The sequence below is a fragment of the Protopterus annectens genome, chromosome 17.part0, assembly GCF_019279795.1.
Source record: "Protopterus annectens isolate FY-2018-M chromosome 17.part0, PAN1.0, whole genome shotgun sequence".
In the NCBI taxonomy this organism is placed as follows: domain Eukaryota; kingdom Metazoa; phylum Chordata; order Ceratodontiformes; family Protopteridae; genus Protopterus; species Protopterus annectens.
Window position 1 is genome coordinate 402,730,981 of NC_056751.1, and position 13,300 is coordinate 402,744,280.

Here is a 13,300-nt window from a genome sequence, read left to right on the forward strand (position 1 = left end):
TATCACCATCTTGTAGTAAGTGGAAAAGAGTAAGAAATATATGTTGTTTAAGATTATAGTGAGAAAGATATGTTTTTTTGGTTAGACTCTTTAGAAATTTGCAATGTACTAGCCTGTGGTATTTGGCTAGAAGGTATATGGACTGAGACGGTGAGAGTATATTGAATGCAGATAAAGGTATTGCATGTGTAGAGGTGCTTTTAGAGGGCAGTGAAGGAGAGATATTCTTGGAGAATTCATAAGAAGTTATGATATAAGTAGATATAAGAGATGATAATAATAGTATGGAGATAAGTAATCTCAGTAAAGGATGGATGTATAATATGGGCATTGTGAACTAGGTGGTTGTTTGTAGTGATGTAGGATATAGTGTGATGAGGTAATGTTAGATGATAGTAATTAGATAGGGTGTGGCTGGAGGTAGGGATGTAATGAGATAGGTATAGTGTTTAAGAAAGGGGAGGGTGTGTAGGTATGAGTGTGGTAACTGTGATGTATTTAGGGAGTAGTGTGGAGCTGTGATTGGAGAGGAGGTAAATAGGGGTGTGGCAATATTTCAGATAAATGTAGGACCCCTGGGGGTGGGTGGGAATTGGGGGTAAGGAGAAGAGCGGAGTGAGCCCGCAGGGCGAACGGAGCGGGAAGAGCCAAAGGAGAAGAGGATCAGGAGAAAAAAAACTATGGAGGGGAGCGGAGTGAGCCCGCAGGGCGAACGGAGCGGGAAGAGCCAAAGGAGAAGAGGACCAGGATAAAAAAAACTATCAGTAAGTACACAGAATGAAGATAAGTAAGGCAAAGGGATATAAGTAATTTCGTTGTCAAGAGGTAGGAGCGAGTAGAAGCTCAGAGCTACAGAGAAGGGTAGAAAGAGGTAGTGGAGCAGAAAGGGGCGAACAGTAAGATAGGGTGAGAAAAAGAGAGGTTGCTAGGTATGAACAGTTTACAAAAAGAAAAGAAAAGAGAGTCCCTAGTAGATGTGGGCCACTTAATAGCCACAGCAGGTACTTCTATCAATGCTGTATGCAGGGCCTGAGGGTTCAAGCATGAGGCAAGCTGCTACGGATAGTACAGGGAATGTGTGGTAAGTAGATAGAGAGGAGGGGAGGGGAGGTTTGGATTGCAGGCTGCTGGCTGAGCTGACTTTGGAGATAACAATTTCACTCGGAAAGAGGCATACAAATATGTATTTAAATCCAGCAGAAGTTCTAGGACATACTTTCTTATGTCTTTCCAGGTGAAGGCTCCCCTTAGTGGGATAGCTTTATTTCTTCAATTAGGAGAGGAGACAGCAGTTAGGGATAAGATGCAAGATCCAAGACCAGCAGGTGGTCAAGGGGTTGTATGGCTGGGAAAAGGAGATAGAAAGGAGATAGTTAAGTTATAGACCAAAACTTAAGGAAGCACTACATTAACATACAGGTGACATCTTCATGAAAACATTCGCTATCCAGCAATAGCTCTATTTGAAGTTAGTGCAGGCAAAAACAAATCAATTATACTGTACAGTGGCAGGAATTAAAACAGATAAAACATATGTATGACCAGACTAGAGAGCGTCATGAAAACACAATTACCACATCTAGAGCAAGGCCATGGTAACAAAATTCCACTAAAATATTAGATATCCAGTCAATATTGCCATAAAGGTAGACTAACTAACAATACTCTCACATAAGCCTGTAACAAGCTGGGTTATGATAAGTCTCAGCATGAGCTACAGGAAGTGTATGTAAGGATCAGGTAAGCTGAGTGGGTTACACATAAAACCATCTGTAGATTTTAGCTTGAGTCGCCAAGGATATATAGACCACTTAAGTTAATTATACTTAAGAGAAAAAAAAAAGTACTATAAACTAAACAGCAAACAGCAAGCATAGTTGGCTATGTAGGCTAAATAGGAAATGAGTCCAGAGTGAGGAGAACGTAGTAATATACGAAGTGGTTAAAAATAACCTGATAAGAAATATAACCTGATAATGAAAACTAGCGTGTTCACACACTTCGTATTGTAAGTTAAAGCTAGAGTTGGAAACCCATTGTAACTTTCCGAAGAAAAGCTAGGCGAGTGTCGAGACGCTAAAAACCAGCGTGTTCCCACACTTCGTGTTGTATGTGTAGGATGACAAATGTAAACATTGTAATCTTTTAAATAATCTGATCGAGTGTTAGGCCGCTAGAAACTAGCGTGTTCTCACACTTCGCATTGTAGGTGTAAAACTTTAAAAACCTAAGCGAGCGTTAAGTCGCTAAAAACAAGCATGTTCTTCACACTTCGCTTTGTATACTCAAGATGCTAAGTGTAGACCCTTGTAGCCTTAAAATAACCTGAGCGAGTGTTTAGCCGATAAAACTAGCGTGTTCTAACACTACGCAATTAGGTGGGTTCAAAGAGATGAGAGCAAGCTTTAAAGTAAATGGATCTTCCCTCAGGATGAAAGCATTAAGCTTGATTATGAAGCGCTGCTATAGCGCATATAGCGCCACTGTGAAATAGTATCCAGGCACTCGAGAGGGAGTGGATAACTACTTATTTCCTTGCTAAGGAAACCGTTCTTTTATGTAGACGACTTGTTTTATAATGTGAATTTGGGCACACAAGCGGTAGGAGCTTACAGTTTTAAACGCTGATCTGAATCAGCTGTTTACGTACTGTGCGAGTCGTGAGACCAACTATAACCCATCTACTACTCTGAACTGCAGCTACAAACATTAAATATGTACACAGTCTATACAAGTAAAGTTACATACATTGACTATGAGACACTAAAAAAAGCAACATCAAATTAAAGCAAAACACGCTACTCACAAAGTACGCCAAAGGCAGGAACACCCAGCAGCCAGGAGGTCCAAGGAAGAGAGGTGGCGCGAATCAGGGCAGGTATATTTATGGGTTCTGAGAGGAAGTGGGATAGGATGGGAGAGGGGGAGGAGTAGGAGGCAGATGGGATATGATGGGAGAGGGGGAGGAGTAGGAGGCAGGCAGAAAGAAACGAAAGGGAGGTGATAGTATCAGTCTGGAGCAAGGAATTAGAATATCACAGGAGGAGGTAGTAAAAGCAATGATCTGAGAGTGTAGTGGGTATAGATAGCTGAGAGTGATAAAAAAGTCAAAGTAGGAAGTAAAGAGGTAGAAGTAATTGTAAAGTGAAGAAGGGCTATAAAAGGGAGGAAATAAGAGCAGAGAAGAGCCAAAGGAGAAGAGGACCAGGAGAAAAAAAAACTATCAGTAAGTACACAGAATGAAGATAAGTAAGGCAAAGGGATATAAGTAATTTCGTTGTCAAGAGGTAGGAGCGAGTAGAAGCTCAGAGCTACAGAGAAGGGTAGAAAGAGGTAGTGGAGCAGAAAGGGGCGAACAGTAAGATAGGGTGAGAAAAGGAGAGGTTGCTAGGTATGAACAGTTTACAAAAAGAAAAGAAAAGAGAGTCCCTAGTAGATGTGGGCCACTTAATAGCCACAGCAGGTACTTCTATCAATGCTGTATGCAGGGCCTGAGGGTTCAAGCATGAGGCAAGCTGCTACGGATAGTACAGGGAATGTGTGGTAAGTAGATAGAGAGGAGGGGAGGGGAGGTTTGGATTGCAGGCTGCTGGCTGAGCTGACTTTGGAGTATACAATTTCACTCGGAAAGAGGCATACAAATATGTATTTAAATCCAGCAGAAGTTCTAGGACATACTTTCTTATGTCTTTCCAGGTGAAGGCTCCCCTTAGTGGGATAGCTTTATTTCTTCAATTAGGAGAGGAGACAGCAGTTAGGGATAAGATGCAAGATCCAAGACCAGCAGGTGGTCAAGGGGTTGTATGGCTGGGAAAAGGAGATAGAAAGGAGATAGTTAAGTTATAGACCAAAACTTAAGGAAGCACTACATTAACATACAGGTGACATCTTCATGAAAACATTCACTATCCAGCAATAGCTCTATTTGAAGTTAGTGCAGGCAAAAACAAATCAATTATACTGTACAGTGGCAGGAATTAAAACAGATAAAACATATGTATGACCAGACTAGAGAGCGTCATGAAAACACAATTACCACATCTAGAGCAAGGCCATGGTAACAAAATTCCACTAAAATATTAGATATCCAGTCAATATTGCCATAAAGGTAGACTAACTAACAATACTCTCACATAAGCCTGTAACAAGCTGGGTTATGATAAGTCTCAGCATGAGCTACAGGAAGTGTATGTAAGGATCAGGTAAGCTGAGTGGGTTACACATAAAACCATCTGTAGATTTTAGCTTGAGTCGCCAAGGATATATAGACCACTTAAGTTAATTATACTTAAGAGAAAAAAAAAAGTACTATAAACTAAACAGCAAACAGCAAGCATAGTTGGCTATGTAGGCTAAATAGGAAATGAGTCCAGAGTGAGGAGAACGTAGTAATATACGAAGTGGTTAAAAATAACCTGATAATAAATATAACCTGATAATGAAAACTAGCGTGTTCACACACTTCGTATTGTAAGTTAAAGCTTGAGTTGGAAACCCTTGTAACTTTCCGAAGATAAGCTAGGCGAGTGTCGAGACGCTAAAAACCAGCGTGTTCCCACACTTCGTGTTGTATATTTAGGATGACAAATGTAAACATTGTAATCTTTTAAATAATCTGAGCGAGTGTTAGGCCGCTAGAAACTAGCGTGTTCTCACACTTCGCATTGTAGGTGTAAAACTTTAAAAACCTAAGCGAGCGTTAAGTCGCTAAAAACAAGCATGTTCTTCACACTTCGCTTTGTATACTCAAGATGCTAAGTGTAGACCCTTGTAGCCTTAAAATAACCTGAGCGAGTGTTTAGCCGATAAAACTAGCGTGTTCTAACACTACGCAAATAGGTGGGTTCAAAGAGATGAGAGCAAGCTTTAAAGTAAATGGATCTTCCCTCAGGATGAAAGCATTAAGCTTGATTATGAAGCGCTGCTATAGCGCATATAGCGCCACTGTGAAATAGTATCCAGGCACTCGAGAGGGAGTGGATAACTACTTATTTCCTTGCTAAGGAAACCGTTCTTTTATGTAGACGACTTGTTTTATAATGTGAATTTGGGCACACAAGCGGTAGGAGCTTACAGTTTTAAACGCTGATCTGAATCAGCTGTTTACGTACTGTGCGAGTCGTGAGACCAACTATAACCCATCTACTACTCTGAACTGCAGCTACAAACATTAAATATGTACACAGTCTATACAAGTAAAGTTACATACATTGACTATGAGACACTAAAAAAAGCAACATCAAATTAAAGCAAAACACGCTACTCACAAAGTACGCCAAAGGCAGGAACACCCAGCAGCCAGGAGGTCCAAGGAAGAGAGGTGGCGCGAATCAGGGCAGGTATATTTATGGGTTCTGAGAGGAAGTGGGATAGGATGGGAGAGGGGGAGGAGTAGGAGGCAGATGGGATATGATGGGAGAGGGGGAGGAGTAGGAGGCAGGCAGAAAGAAACGAAAGGGAGGTGATAGTATCAGTCTGGAGCAAGGAATTAGAATATCACAGGAGGAGGTAGTAAAAGCAATGATCTGAGAGTGTAGTGGGTATAGATAGCTGAGAGTGATAAAAAAGTCAAAGTAGGAAGTAAAGAGGTAGAAGTAATTGTAAAGTGAAGAAGGGCTATAAAAGGGAGGAAATAAGAGCAGAGAAGAGCCAAAGGAGAAGAGGACCAGGAGAAAAAACTATCAGTAAGTACACAGAATGAAGATAAGTAAGGCAAAGGGATATAAGTAATTTCGTTGTCAAGAGGTAGGAGCGAGTAGAAGCTCAGAGCTACAGAGAAGGGTAGAAAGAGGTAGTGGAGCAGAAAGGGGCGAACAGTAAGATAGGGTGAGAAAAAGAGAGGTTGCTAGGTAAGAACAGTTTACAAAATGAAAAGAAAAAGAGAGTCCCTAGTAGATGTGGGCCACTTAATAGCCACAGCAGGTACTTCTATCAATGCTGTATGCAGGGCCTGAGGGTTCAAGCATGAGGCAAGCTGCTACGGATAGTACAGGGAATGTGTGGTAAGTAGATAGAGAGGAGGGGAGGGGAGGTTTGGATTGCAGGCTGCTGGCTGAGCTGACTTTGGAGTATACAATTTCACTCGGAAAGAGGCATACAAATATGTATTTAAATCCAGCAGAAGTTCTAGGACATACTTTCTTATGTCTTTCCAGGTGAAGGCTCCCCTTAGTGGGATAGCTTTATTTCTTCAATTAGGAGAGGAGACAGCAGTTAGGGATAAGATGCAAGATCCAAGACCAGCAGGTGGTCAAGGGGTTGTATGGTTTCTTATGTCTTTCCAGGTGAAGGCTCCCCTTAGTGGGATAGCTTTATTTCTTCAATTAGGAGAGGAGACAGCAGTTAGGGATAAGATGCAAGATCCAAGACCAGCAGGTGGTCAAGGGGTTGTATGGTTTCTTATGTCTTTCCAGGTGAAGGCTCCCCTTAGTGGGATAGCTTTATTTCTTCAATTAGGAGAGGAGACAGCAGTTAGGGATAAGATGCAAGATCCAAGACCAGCAGGTGGTCAAGGGGTTGTATGGTTTCTTATGTCTTTCCAGGTGAAGGCTCCCTTAGTGGGATAGCTTTATTTCTTCAATTAGGAGAGAGACAGCAGTTAGGGATAAGATGCAAGATCCAAGACCAGCAGGTGGTCAAGGGGTTGTATGGTTTCTTATGTCTTTCCAGGTGAAGGCTCCCCTTAGTGGGATAGCTTTATTTCTTCAATTAGGAGAGGAGACAGCAGTTAGGGATAAGATGCAAGATCCAAGTCCAGCAGGTGGTCAAGGGGTTGTATGGTTTCTTATGTCTTTCCAGGTGAAGGCTCCCCTTAGTGGGATAGCTTTATTTCTTCAATTAGGAGAGGAGACAGCAGTTAGGGATAAGATGCAAGATCCAAGACCAGCAGGTGGTCAAGGGGTTGTATGGTTTCTTATGTCTTTCCAGGTGAAGGCTCCCCTTAGTGGGATAGCTTTATTTCTTCAATTAGGAGAGGAGACAGCAGTTAGGGATAAGATGCAAGATCCAAGACCAGCAGGTGGTCAAGGGGTTGTATGGTTTCTTATGTCTTTCCAGGTGAAGGCTCCCCTTAGTGGGATAGCTTTATTTCTTCAATTAGGAGAGGAGACAGCAGTTAGGGATAAGATGCAAGATCCAAGACCAGCAGGTGGTCAAGGGGTTGTATGGAAAGTACGCCAAAGGCAGGAACACCCAGCAGCCAGGAGGTCCAAGGAAGAGAGAAGGAGTATAGAAACAGAGAAGGAGTTAGAAGAGTCTTAGGATCTTGCAGTCTGTGAGGGATTGAAATGTGACAGAAGAGGAAGACCTGATCATTAGGCAGGCTTTATGCAGGAGCAGAGCCATGTATTTTTGAGATGATTTTTTAAAGAGGCTTTGAAATGGGTTAGGCCAGGCATAGACCTGTTAGCTAGAGGTAGTAAATTCCAAAGTATAGAGACTGAGTATGAATACAGAGGGAGACCAGATTTTCTTGTGGGTTTTGAGATAGCTAAGAGATATTTGTCTTCTGATCGTTGGGATCGATTTGATGTGTACTGTGTGACTGGATTGGCTAGTGCAGGATAGGCAGTAGGCTTGAAAATAAGGTTGTGCAAGGTGGATAGCTGAATAAAGGCAAGTTGATTGGGGAGTTCAAGCCAGTTTAATTCTAGGAGTGGTTTACAGTGGTGTGTGTGATATTTAAAGTTTGTGGCAAACTTTGCAACTTTGTTGTAGGACTGTTCTTACTTGCTTAGGGTAGAATTTTGTAAGTTAGTTAAGATAGGGGCACCATAAAGAAGGGAGGGAAGTAAAAATGTTTTTGCAAGGGTAGTTTTGGTTGCTACAGTAAAGCAATGTTTGTTTCTATGTAAGAGTCCCAGTTTTTGATGAGTTTTCTTTATATTTTGCTGTATATGGGGGTCAAATGAAAGTTTATTGTCAATGATAACACCTAGAAGTTTGGTTTCCTACACTATTTCTATGACAGTATTGTCAGATGGAAGGATGTTGAAATGATCAGTGACAGGGGAGGTGTTTTGGGATGAAAGAGTACTAGTTTTGTCTTCTTTGGATTAAGAATGAGTTGGGCATTTCTTAGCAACCATTTGACTGCAGTAAAGGACTGTTGAGTTTTTGAAAGTAGTTCTGGTAGTGATTGAGCAGTGCAGATTATGGTGGAATCATCAGCGTATTGAATGAGGGTCCCAGGGCAAGAGGCAGTGTGAAGGTTGTTTGTCAAAATGTTGAAGAGTAGGGGTCCTAGGATAGAGCCTTGGGGTACTCCAGTAGGGTTGTGGAGGAAGGGTGAGAGTTGATTGGACCATTTCACTGCTTGTTTTCGATCCTTGAGGTAGCTCTGAAACCATTTTACTGTATTATGTGAGAAGCCTAAGTTAGACAGTGTGTTCAAAAGTAAGGGGTGAGACACTATGTCAAAGGCCTTGGAGTGATCCAAGAATACTGAGCCTGTATAGCATCCTGCATCTCTGGCCTTGTTCATAGTGGCTGTAAAAGCTAATAGGGCTGTAGATGTGCTGTGGCTAGGTCAGAAGCCATGTTGGGTTTTGGTTAAAAGATTGTTTTACAATAGATATTGCATTACCTGCTGATGGATACCTCTCTCGAGAATATTGGATATGGGTGAAAAGATGGATATAGGACAGAAATTGGATGGATCAAAAGAGTTGCCTCCTTTGTGGATGGGGGTGATGTGAGATTGTTTCCATATGGTAGGTACTTCTGATTTGGATAAAGACCTATTTATAAGGATACTGTTTGGGTAGGCAACTGAGTTGGCAGCCAGTTTGAAATAGTATGGGGGGAGATTGTCAGCTGAGGTAGAGCAGGGTTTTAGTTTTTGTAGCAGTTTCTTAATGGTGTCAGTGGGTATGGGCTGAAATGAGAATGGGGTTTGTATGACATTTTGTTGAGTAGGGGGGTTAGAAATGACAGGGTTAGAAGTAGTTGATGGCCTGGGGTTGGTGTCTGGATGAAGGGTGGGGAGGTCCAGCATTAGAGGTTTTAGTTAGTTGGTCTGAAACTGATTTTATGAAGTGCTTGTTAAAGTTTTTGGCTTTTTCTGATGGAGGGGTATCTGGTGATAGGGTATGCTCTCCATTTCTTCCAGGGTTGAGTAGAGAAGATATGGCGTGCCAAAGTTTACTGGGGTTGATTTTATGCTGGAGTTGAAGCTGGGAATAATATGACTTCTTATCTCTGTTGATTAGTTTTGCCACTTTGTTACATATTGTTTTGAAATTAACATGATTTTGTTCATTTTTGTTTTGTTTCCAGGTTGACCAGGCTAGGTCCCTTTGCTTCATCAGATGTTTACATTCCTCAGAGAGCCATGGTGCTGGGTTCTTTTTGATTCTTTTCATACGAATGGGAGCTGGTGTATTAAGTATGTGAAGGAAGGTGTTATTAAAGTATAGTACGGCAGCATTAAGGGGTAGTTGTTTAAGGGGTGTTCAGTCTATTTCCTGTAGGAGATTGTTGAATTTATGCTGACAAAAATTAATTGAGTTCCTAACCGATTTTATAGTGTATACTCTTAGTTGTTGGGAGTTTGTTTTAAGGGAATAAGCTGGTAGATGATCACTCAGGGAGTTAGACAGTGTACCAGAAGAGGGGTAATTGGCAGGGTGGGATGCTAGAATCCAGTCTAAGGTGGATTAGCAGGTAAGATCTTTGCTGTATCTTGTTGGAGCATTGATAAGCTGAGAAAAAACATACAGATTTATACTGTTTATGGGGGAGTCGGAAGCTATGGTTTGCCAATCTATATTTATGTCTCCTAAGATTATTGTTTCAAGGTTTATTGTTTGGGATGTCCAGGATAAAATATTTTCGAAAACTGGTGTATTGTTACCTGGTGGGATATATATTACTATTATGCAAATTCTTTTTGATATATTGAGGTTCAAAGAGGAGATTAGTACCTCAGCACTGGAAAAGATGAATATATTACTGGTGTAGGGTGTGATGTTGAGTGTAGAGGGATATAGAAGTGCTATCTCTCCCCTTTTTTTTAGATCTCTCTCTTCTGGTTATTGCAAAGTTTGGAGGTATTATTTCAGAGTATTTTACATTTGGGTGTAGCCATGTTTCAGTATGGGCTAGTATGTCAGGTTTATTTTGATCAATCCAGGCATGCTGTGGGGCTATTTTAATACATATACTTCTAAGGTTAAGAGTAAGTATGTTTAAATCTTTGGGGTTACCCTTGTGGTTAGGATTAGAGGGTGGGGCAGGTTTAGGATGTATGTCTCTACATTTGAGTAGATAGGTAATGAGGAATGCATACCATGGGAAGTGTTTTTTATTCCTAGGTGAGGGTACTGGTGTTAAGTGTGGTTTCACAGGAGGTGAGGAGGCCAGTTTGTGGCTTGAATAGAATGGGAGGGTATAGGGGAAAAGCTGGGAGGAGATACATGAGAAGCTGCGTTGTTTATTGGGGAGAGGGTTAGAGGAGGTTGTTGATGTGTATTGGTGTGTGGGGGTATGTGAAGATATAGCTGTAGTGAGGCTGAGAATTAAGAGTTAAGAGGCTAGGCAAGTTAGGAGGAGCATGTCAGCTGTGATAGTGGGATTAAAATAGTAAAAGTGGAATTTGTGTGTTTGAATGTAGTATCAGGTGTAAATAGAGATTGTTATCATGTGATATGTGTGCAGCTGAAGGGAAGGTTGGAAATGTTATGACTTCATAGTAGGCTTAGACAATATGGTTAGGTGTTTTACCTTGCAGTTCGTGATAAGGATTGGTGAGGGGAGATGTGATTGGTCAGTAGTAAAATTATCGTACAATGCTAGTTTGTGTGTGTAGTAGACGAGAAGGTGTTAAATCTGGAGTTAATGTAAAATAGTTTCAGGTGGTGATTGCATTGTGATGGTAAAGTAGAGTAAGATGCAAAAAAATTATAGTAGAGGGCATGTGAATTCAAGGTGATGGATGTAAGGGAGAGCAGATAAGTTTGGCTAAATAAAAGAAAGTAAGGTGTGCATGAAACGTGGGTGTGTACAAGGTAGAGTTGTATTTAATTGGATCATAGGAATGAGGGAGAGTGGTTTGCTTAGGATAAGAGTAGAGGTGCTGGGGGAGGGTGGGATATGGCATAAGGGCAGGGGATCGAGTGAGTGGAGAGAATGGAGCAGAAAGAACCCCCCAGATGGTTTACCACCATAAACAATCAGTGAGATAGGATGTTCATGGATACAAAGACAAGGTGTCTAAACTCTAAATATTTGTCTCGAGTCACAGCATCTAATTTATTTATTTATTTGTTTATTTATTTATTTTTCATTTGTTGATTGGGATAGTCCGACTGGGTACTTGTGCATTTTCACCGGGGGCCCGGGGAGAAAAGCTCCAACGTGCAAAAAAAAATACATTGCGTAATGCATAAAACAAAAATATAAAGTATACAGAAATGTTATTTACAGATTATTTCAGAAAAACAAGTGATGCATTTATTAATCAACAGATTTAGTAAGCTAAGGAACTAAAAGTCTCAAGATAGTTGAGAAATACTGGAGTAATTACTTTGGAATAATAGTGAATGTGTTAGTCAGGTTTAGAACAGTATTTTTGAATTGACTTATGGAGGGGTCTAGAGTAATATCTGTAGGAACGGAGTTCCAAATTTTACCAACATAGTTAGTAAACAGTTAAATAGTTTCAGGTGGTGATTGCATTGTGATGGTAAAGTAGAGTAAGATGCAAAAAAATTATAGTAGAGGGCATGTGGATTCAAGGTGATGGATGTAAGGGAGAGCAGATAAGTTTGGCTAAATAAAAAAAAGTAAGGTGTGCATGAAACGTAGCTGAGTTATTAACTTTGATAGTCTGGGCAAGCAGTTTGTTATTTTTTAAACTAATTTTATAGTTATGGGCTTTTAAATTCCTTTCCAGGGATATATTACACTGATAAGAGTGAGATATGCTGAAGTGTTAATGTAGCTTCACCTTCAGCAGTAAAAGGCCTGTGAGTGTGGGAATGGGGTGGGATATCCATCCAGCAGATTCAACACTACAAAACAATACACAATAGACTTAACAAATTAAGTAGTTATTAGTTTAAGTTTTGGAGATAGCCTTACATAGATTTTTACTTGGTTATTTGTTCCTTGTAAACTTTTGCCAACTGCAGATGAAATTCAGCTGTGCAAGTTCTTTAGGTAGTGGGATATGATAAGTCTGACTACTGCTGCTATTGCAGAAGGTATATGTGCTTCTTTCACTGGGAGAGAGAGAGAAGAAAGAAAAGGTTAAGGATTTCTTGATGGTTGAACTAGTTAGGTACAGTACTATTTGTCTATACTCATCCTTTGGCAAACAAGAGTAGTGCACTATATTTCACAGTTGTGCATTTCAGACAATAAGCATACAGAATATATTTGTAGGTATGCAAGTTTGGGATTACTAAAACAAAATTTGTGACTTCCACAGTACAGAAGGACAGAAAGAAAAATAAACTAAACTAACAAGAGATGCGTGTATGCATGCAAGTGTGGGGTTACTGAGATGTAGGTTTGCAGATGTTAGAGGGACAGGTAGAAACCGTAGCAAGCATATCTGTTAGTTCACACTCTTTGCTACACAACATACAATCAGTAAATCTGATATTTAAGCACTTAGAAAAGGTAGCCAGCTAGAGTGTGTAACATATATGAAAAAAGGGAAGCAACTCTAGAGAATGACAAAACTCTTCACAAACAGAAACTCTCTTATATTAACAATCGCCTACATTATCCAGTAACTGTGCTGTTCATACAAACATAAAATCAGGTATTACTATTGCTTTATGTAGTTTGTCTTAGTTGCATATTTGCAACATATCCTTCATCATCTCAGCAACAGACTCACGGAGAAAGCTTCCAAATCAGATGCTTCTGAAAACAGCAATATTGCTGATTTATTAAAGTCACAAAATAAGGCTACATGAATTAGTATTAATTTTCTGAAAAAAAAGAACCCTTTAATTGCAATGATTGTCAACATTTGTTCATGAGAATCCAACACCTTTTTCAAAAAGCATTATGGAATGTAGTATGTCAGAGCAAATGTATAAGCCAAAATTAGGGACACTTGTGGGGTACATTGGTAAGAGATCCAACAAATCTACTCAGCTGTTTTCCATTGTAACTAACCTAAATTACACAGACATGTACATACTTCATGACACACATGTATTGAAACAGTACCAGCAACATACTCCAAACAAGGCACTCAAGCAATGTACTGACAAACACAGAGCAATGTATATGTCTTAATCAAGCAATGCTGACTTCACAATGCATTACATTCACACCACACTTA

The 13,300-nt window shown here is 40.4% G+C and overlaps 1 protein-coding gene and 1 long non-coding RNA gene across 2 annotated transcripts in view; both read right to left on the bottom strand.

Annotated features, from left to right (window-relative positions):
- The window catches only part of BTBD10 (BTB domain containing 10), a 1,432,231-nt gene that overhangs the window by 1,306,329 nt on the left and 112,602 nt on the right, over positions 1–13,300 (bottom strand). The gene's annotated exons all lie outside the window — the stretch shown is intronic.
- LOC122791376 lies at positions 1,162–6,513 on the bottom strand. Its single transcript, XR_006363157.1, has 3 exons — positions 6,138–6,513; positions 3,679–3,807; positions 1,162–1,345 (listed from the first exon to the last, which is right to left on the bottom strand). It is a non-coding gene; the product is annotated as an uncharacterized LOC122791376 (long non-coding RNA).